Below are 6,957 nucleotides of genomic sequence, written 5' to 3'. Positions count from 1 at the left end.
TTAGAGTCACTTACTCTGCTTAGCTTAGCTTTTATTACATATGCGAGCGTATTTTGTTACGTTCTGTTGCTGGTTAAATTTCATCTGTGGTTAATAACTCTATTGATGCTTTATTTTGTGTTGATATTAGTGGTGTTCATTGAGTTCTATTTATTTTTGGATGTTTCGGTTCGACAGCAGCAGGCTATATTGTTTCTCTTTCTTCTGACAAATGTACTGATGCAAGTCACTTTGGATAAAAGCGTCTGCTAAACGCCCCCAAATGTAAATGTGATGTTTTCCACATCCTCACACAACCACACACTCCCTCCCCCGTCGGGTTCATAAACGATAAAGCGATGCGACACGTTTCACCCACATTCTCCTTGACCGCCGAGAAACGGGAACTTACCAAGAAAATAACTCAGTTCAGTGCGTCCCCCCCATCTGCTACCTCCAAAGTTCCCCTAAACAAAACCTCTCTTCACTCACATCCACGTTTGTCCGCACTGGCATATAATTCAATATCTTAAGGAATTCGCTGTTGACAATCCATCTATCATTATAGAACAGATCCTATATAAATACTAAACATGGATTTAGACATCTGGAAGGCCAAAACCTCTTTGGAGGGATTGGACTCCCATACACATCATGCTTTCTAATTACCCGACTGGGGGGTTAGGATTTCACCCCAGCCCGACTGGTGAACAGAACATTGTTGCGCGGGGTTGTCACGATAGGGCGAGGGCTCAAGAACCTAACAACCCTTCTCGATTTCCATCAGCAACATCATGGATGATGCAGCCTGCAACATGCAGGAGAGTGTGTGTCGTGTGACATAAACTCACCCCACGAAGCCATCGCCTGGCCCCTAACAGAAACAAATCTGGAGTAATGAAGGACTCCAGAAGGACCCCATAGTCCTCGCGTGTGTGAGTTTGTATGGCTTTCATTAAGGTGTCCGTTTCACTGCCTGGAAGGTTGCCAAAAGATCAGGATAAATGCAATGGGCCTGATGTTAATGTGGTCACATGTGGACTTAAAGTTAATGTAAAAACCACATGTGATTATAAATAATCTTTATTAACTTATTTTTATTTTTCAATAAAAAAATACGCGTGTTTATAAATAATCTTTACGAATCTATTATAAATTTTATTAAAAAAAAAAAATGAGTTTATTTTAAGCAAAGAAGATTTTTTAAATTACATGTAGCAAATGGGTTCTTTCAAAGGACTGGACACAATTTGCTGCAGGCCGAATAACTAACTGCTAAAGAGCTTCGCTGACTCTCCACGGAACTAGACAAAGACAAATGGGACATGGATGGCTGTGGAGTTCCCCCTATCAGCCCTAGAAAAAAAACACAATAATAAAACTGCCTTCGCGATAACACAGATTACCCGAGACACTGAAAAAGCAGCGTCTCCTGGCTACCTGCCAGCATTCTTCCCAGCCAGTATGGCCTGCAGGCATTTTCTGCCCGACGATAGCTCGGAGGCGCATGTGAGATACAACAGTGTCCAACTGCATTACAGTCTGGGGAGATATAACTGCACACAGTTAGGGGAAGGTATGTCAGGAATGTAGTGCAGGTTGAATGTAATTGAGACGGATTTTGAGGGTAAGAGTATTTTATTCAGAGATAAGTCGTTTTAATGACTCGCTATAAGAAACATGCTAACGTTAATGGACGGGCCATCCATTCGCAAGGCTAGCCGAGGAAAAAGGTGGAAAATTAACCTTCTTGGGAGGGTTATACTTCAAATGTACTTGGCACTTATTTAATTCAAACTGCCACTTTGTAATATATATCTACACCGAAGAATTTGCGATGTTTTATTAATGAGGAGAGGGGTTGGAGTGGTTCATTATCTGCTCGTTAAGTGTTCAGCTGTCCACGAGACGTTCCCTTTGTGAGACCGGCACTTCCCAGAAAACACCTCTTTTGTTTTGTTTCTTGGTTGCTAGCTGAGTTTGTTTCTAGCCTCTTCGTGCTAGCTACCTGACACCGTCCATCCCCCCGTCCCCCTCTCTTAAGAGCCCGGCTCAATGTTGTCAAGATCTGAGGAGCAGATCTGAGCGGGCCAGACGTGACGCTCTCCAGTGATACGTGGGAGTTTTGGGTTGGGTCGGCTCCATTTGTACGGATCTGGAACTGAATGACACGCGATTAAAACCGTGTATGGGGAGAGTACAGTACATGTTGTGAAAGAATGTGTCCAACATTGGGGCCCATTACATTTGACGGAGTCAGGCCAAGCCTTTGAACATTGTAAAAATTCTAGATGCACCTGCTCTGTTTGAGCATAGTGTAAAGCTAGCCTAATGCTTGATGCGTCCACAAAGACGTGAGGGTCCACTCTGCATGGCCTCAAAGGTGTCATGGAAAGACATAACCGGGAAAGGTGGTACCGCATGGCAACAAGCTGGCTAGCCGCAGCTCCGCGTCCACATAGTAAGACAAGTAGCCACGCTGGTCTGTCCATTTGATGCAATTTTAACCGTTGACACGTCAAGTATAAAACCAGCCGGACTGCGGACGTTTCCTGGACTGCAGTCCACCTTCTCCCCGACCAAAATTCGTTTTTTTGTCGTTGCATGTTGATTTTGTTTGTTGTGTTTGCTTATCTACCATTGGCGTATAAAAACCCAATACATGAATCGAGTCCAGACAACTCAGAACCCATTGTGGTCAGAAGAATGTGTGGCAGGACCCTGTGGGATCTGAAGTGCCACATTCCAAGGGCCAACCTTGCCAAAGATAGGGGCTGAGGCCAAAAACACGAATATAAGTGGTTTACAGTGGTGGGAAACTCCGGTCTTTTCATGTTGGCTGACTTCCTGGAAGCTTTGGGATGGTTTCCCCGCCCTGACAGGTTAGCTACGCACGCACTTGTTAGTGAACACCCCCTGGTCCCTTTACATTTACAGTAACACAGCCGTTAAAGCGTGTAAATGTTGAACATCACACCTGAAGCAGATCACCATCTGTCAGTTGGTACGACAAACAAGTAATTCTATCGTAACTGTAGGAGAACATTTTATAAAATGCCGTGACTTAGGGCTCTTTTCTTTTGTCCGTATTCGATTTCTTCAGTGCTGAAAGAACTTGTTCTGGAACAAGTGAATTGCTCCAACCACAATGAAAAGGTTGGATGGTATTTTTTAAAGATAGAAATTGACCAGCCTTATTTCCTCACATCTTTGTGTTAAAGAATCGTTTTTTAAGAATACAATAACATGAGATGTGTGCTCTATTCATTCCCACACCAGTCTAAACCGATAAAATTGCTTAACATAACACAATATAATAGTTTGTACAATACCAAACTATTTCCTTACCACTTTTTTCCACCAAGGACAATAAATAAGCTTTACCTTAATATTTTCAAATAAACAGCGCTGTTTACAAAAGAAAACAAAAGGTTTGTATCTCACCTCAAGTCCATTGACTTGTTAATGATTGGCCTAACTTAACACCTGAATAACGTTCTGCCTCAGCGACTTGGAAGGCTACACTGTGAACACTACTGGAACTGGTTTGGCGTCCCTCAACTAAGAAGATTGCTGGATTCATTAAAAGCATGTAATACACTGGTTTTCCTCTCGGATAGCCCCGGGTTTCGGTGCAGGATGAATGAGTTACATTTGAGTACCAGGAAGTCTTTGTAAAGTTGCTGGTCTGATGGGGATGAGGCATCCAAACTCAAATGTCACACCACTCGCTCACCTGTCACCACAACTCCACCCTTTGTTGTTCTAGCACTCCACCTCCCCTGCTCATCACTCTCACCTGTCCCTCGTTAGGCACTAATCACCGTAGTCTCAGCTACTCTCAGGCAGAGTGGTTTTCACCCCGACCAACGGCATCATGTTGTTTCTGCTTCGTGTTTGCATCGACCATCCGGCTTTGTAAATAGACACGGTATGTAAATATTAAATGGACCGTATTTACATAGCGCTTTTTGTTACCAGTGGCCACCCAAAGCGCGTCACAATATTGCCTCACATTCATCCACTCATTCACACATTAACACACCGACGGCGACGTCAGCCATGCAAGGCGACAGTCAGCTCGTCGTGAGCGGTAAGGGTGAGATGTCTTGCTCAGGGACACCTCGACACTCACCTAGGAAGAGCCGGGGATCGAACTAGCAACCTTGCGGATACCAGCCAACTACCGCTCTACCTCCTGAGCTACTTGCCGCCCGATGACGTATCATACTGTATGGGGCACGCTGGCCTGGTGTTTGTGCGTGTCGCTCTTTGTCTACTGCCCGTAGGTTTTATTAGCATCCTGCTAAAGCCAGATAGGCCATGCCTGCTACAGCTAACGGGAAACACCCATAGAGCAAGCAGTGAAATACACCGGTGGTTAATTTGACATGGGGCATACGGTTGTTGCTGGAACGAGCGAAGAGAAGAGTGAGGAAGTGTTGTTGAGAATCACACTAGAGATATATCACGATGCAACATGAAGTCACACTGTTAGACGATGATGACATCCGATCTGTTAATGAGGTGAGGATAGCACAGAATCCTATTTTTTTGCAATAAGTTAACTTAACCCCAAACGTGGATGCCATTCTTAAATGTAATCCGTTATTCATCAATGATGCAATGCATTGAACATTCCATTGAACAACTACGTTTTTTAATGCAAACAGCCTGATAATGTAAATTCTACTTTTAAACCAGGATTGCCATCATAGTGAACGCTAATGGAAGCGCAGCGGACGTCAAAGTGGTGGATGAATCGGGACCGCAGGTGCAGCAGTTTCTCATTCCCGTAACCACCGTCCCTCGCATCGCATGGAACCGAAACGGGCCCCAAATGAGAGCGAGGAGAACCCTGTCTCTTCATCCACGTCCCCGTACCTCCAAAACACATTCTTCCCAGTAACTTCCATCTCCGATAGACCTGGACCTTTGAAGTCAGCGCACAGTCCCATGCTAAATACACACCGACGATTGCAATCCAATAATTGGGTGTAATCACCGAAAAAGAAAAAAAACGTGAGGGCTCCGATAGATCAGGCCCAAACGCTTTTTTCCGACGTGCGGTCCCGTTTGAACCCTGACCGCTCCGATCATGACTTCTCCGGACGACGTTCCCAGATGAAAGCAGGCGGACAAGACAAAGTCCTCGCTGTGTGCGGACGTCCAATCGTCCCCCCGTTGCTGGACTGTAAACGCCCCAAATTGTCCATAATTACAGGAAGGAAAAATCAATGCCGACTTGGTTTTATTTTTTCTTCCAAGTTTTTCGGCCCGCAGACTTACCTCGTATCCTGGACGGGGGGGGGGGGGGGGCATTAGCCTGTCAGAACCCATTGTGTGTGTTATAAGAACCCCAGGACTCACAATGCGGTCACTGTTCTCAGGTTCCTCATGCTCCCTGCTGTGAGACCACTTGAGCTGATCGTCACCTGTAGAGGGGGATGGAGGGTAAAGGTACATGTTTGTGTACAGGCATAGAGTCTATGAGGAGTTCTGGAAAGAGACTTACCGTCTGTTGATATAGACAGTGTAGTGAGAATTTATGCAAAATGCAAGTAATTGTAAAAATTAGGTCTGTATGTACATGCGGGTTCACTGCTTAATCACACACACACACACACACACACACACACACACACACACACACACACACACACACACACACACACACACACACACACACACACACACACACACACACACAAGCACACCAGAAAACTCATTGAAGATCAGAGCGCAGCCAACCCCCCGCTCTCATAACACGTTGTGCAGGCCTCACTCGCTGCCTTCTCCCCCTTTAAAAAAAAGAATACCGACCCAGCGCCCGGGCCGTAAGCCAGCGCATGAACACAACATCTGCGCGGGGGACACCTGGATTCACTGAAGGGTATATGGACCCACATGCTCGTTCACTTTCCCACTTTTAATATTCCCCACCATTAAAATACGGGTGCGCGGGCTCCCGTAGTGGCGGCCACCACCATGCGGTCACGCGCCCACTGGAGCGAAGCAGCGATAAGACGGTTGATCCGCGCAGAAAGCTGTCAAACGGCGACCAAGGCGTCCTCGCCGCGTGATGTGACACGTTTCTGCATCACCTGCTGGGAGGTGATTCTGATCGGGCGTAATCGAGGGTAGCGTACTACACGCTGTCGAGTGCTGCAGGTGTTGTTGCACGAGGACGTGAATGGTGATAGAAGCCTGCTTTGATGTAAAAAACACAACAAAAAACGGATTATGTAGGCTAGTAGGACGACATGATGGGGTTTGGGTGACAAGGTCACGAGGGTGATCCTCACGGCTGAGTTGGGGTGATGATGTGTACACATATGTAGGGTGGAGTTGGAAGGCAAAACGTTTTCATTATTTTGGGAACATGCATTGAGCATAAAATGTGTGGTTAGAAATCTCATCGTATATACATTGTAGCCCCTCCCCCCCCCCCCCCACAGACAGACAGACAGACAGACAGACAGACAGACAGACAGACAGACAGACAGACAGACACGCAGTGTGAGACAGATATTCGTGTATTTCATATAATGGTACTTTATTGCCACCTTGAGGTGTAAAAGCTACATTGCATTTTAATTTAGTTAATTATTAAAGGTATATTGATACAGGCATCGAACACCTGAGAGATTCAGGAGTTCAGAAACTAAGGCATAGATATTCATCAATCTGTTATTCAATCAACATTGCAAAACAGGTGTATTGTAGTTATGGTTATTAACTTATTGTTATCTATATTTAGCAGATTAATTAGGCTATTATTTATTCAATATAAAGGTCTGTATCAATATTGATCTGTTAGCCAACTAATATTATCCATAGCCAGCTGAGATGTTTATTCTCCTCAATGTATTCTTGATATAAAGCAAAGATCTTCCATAAAGGATTTCTCACTCACATTTGTTTGTCTTTATCTTTATTGTCTACATACAGCCAAGATCCTAGAGCCAGTCCAATAAA

Source organism: Gadus macrocephalus, chromosome 4 (assembly GCF_031168955.1).
Source record: "Gadus macrocephalus chromosome 4, ASM3116895v1".
Classification (NCBI taxonomy): domain Eukaryota; kingdom Metazoa; phylum Chordata; class Actinopteri; order Gadiformes; family Gadidae; genus Gadus; species Gadus macrocephalus.
This window is presented reverse-complemented; position numbering follows the sequence as displayed.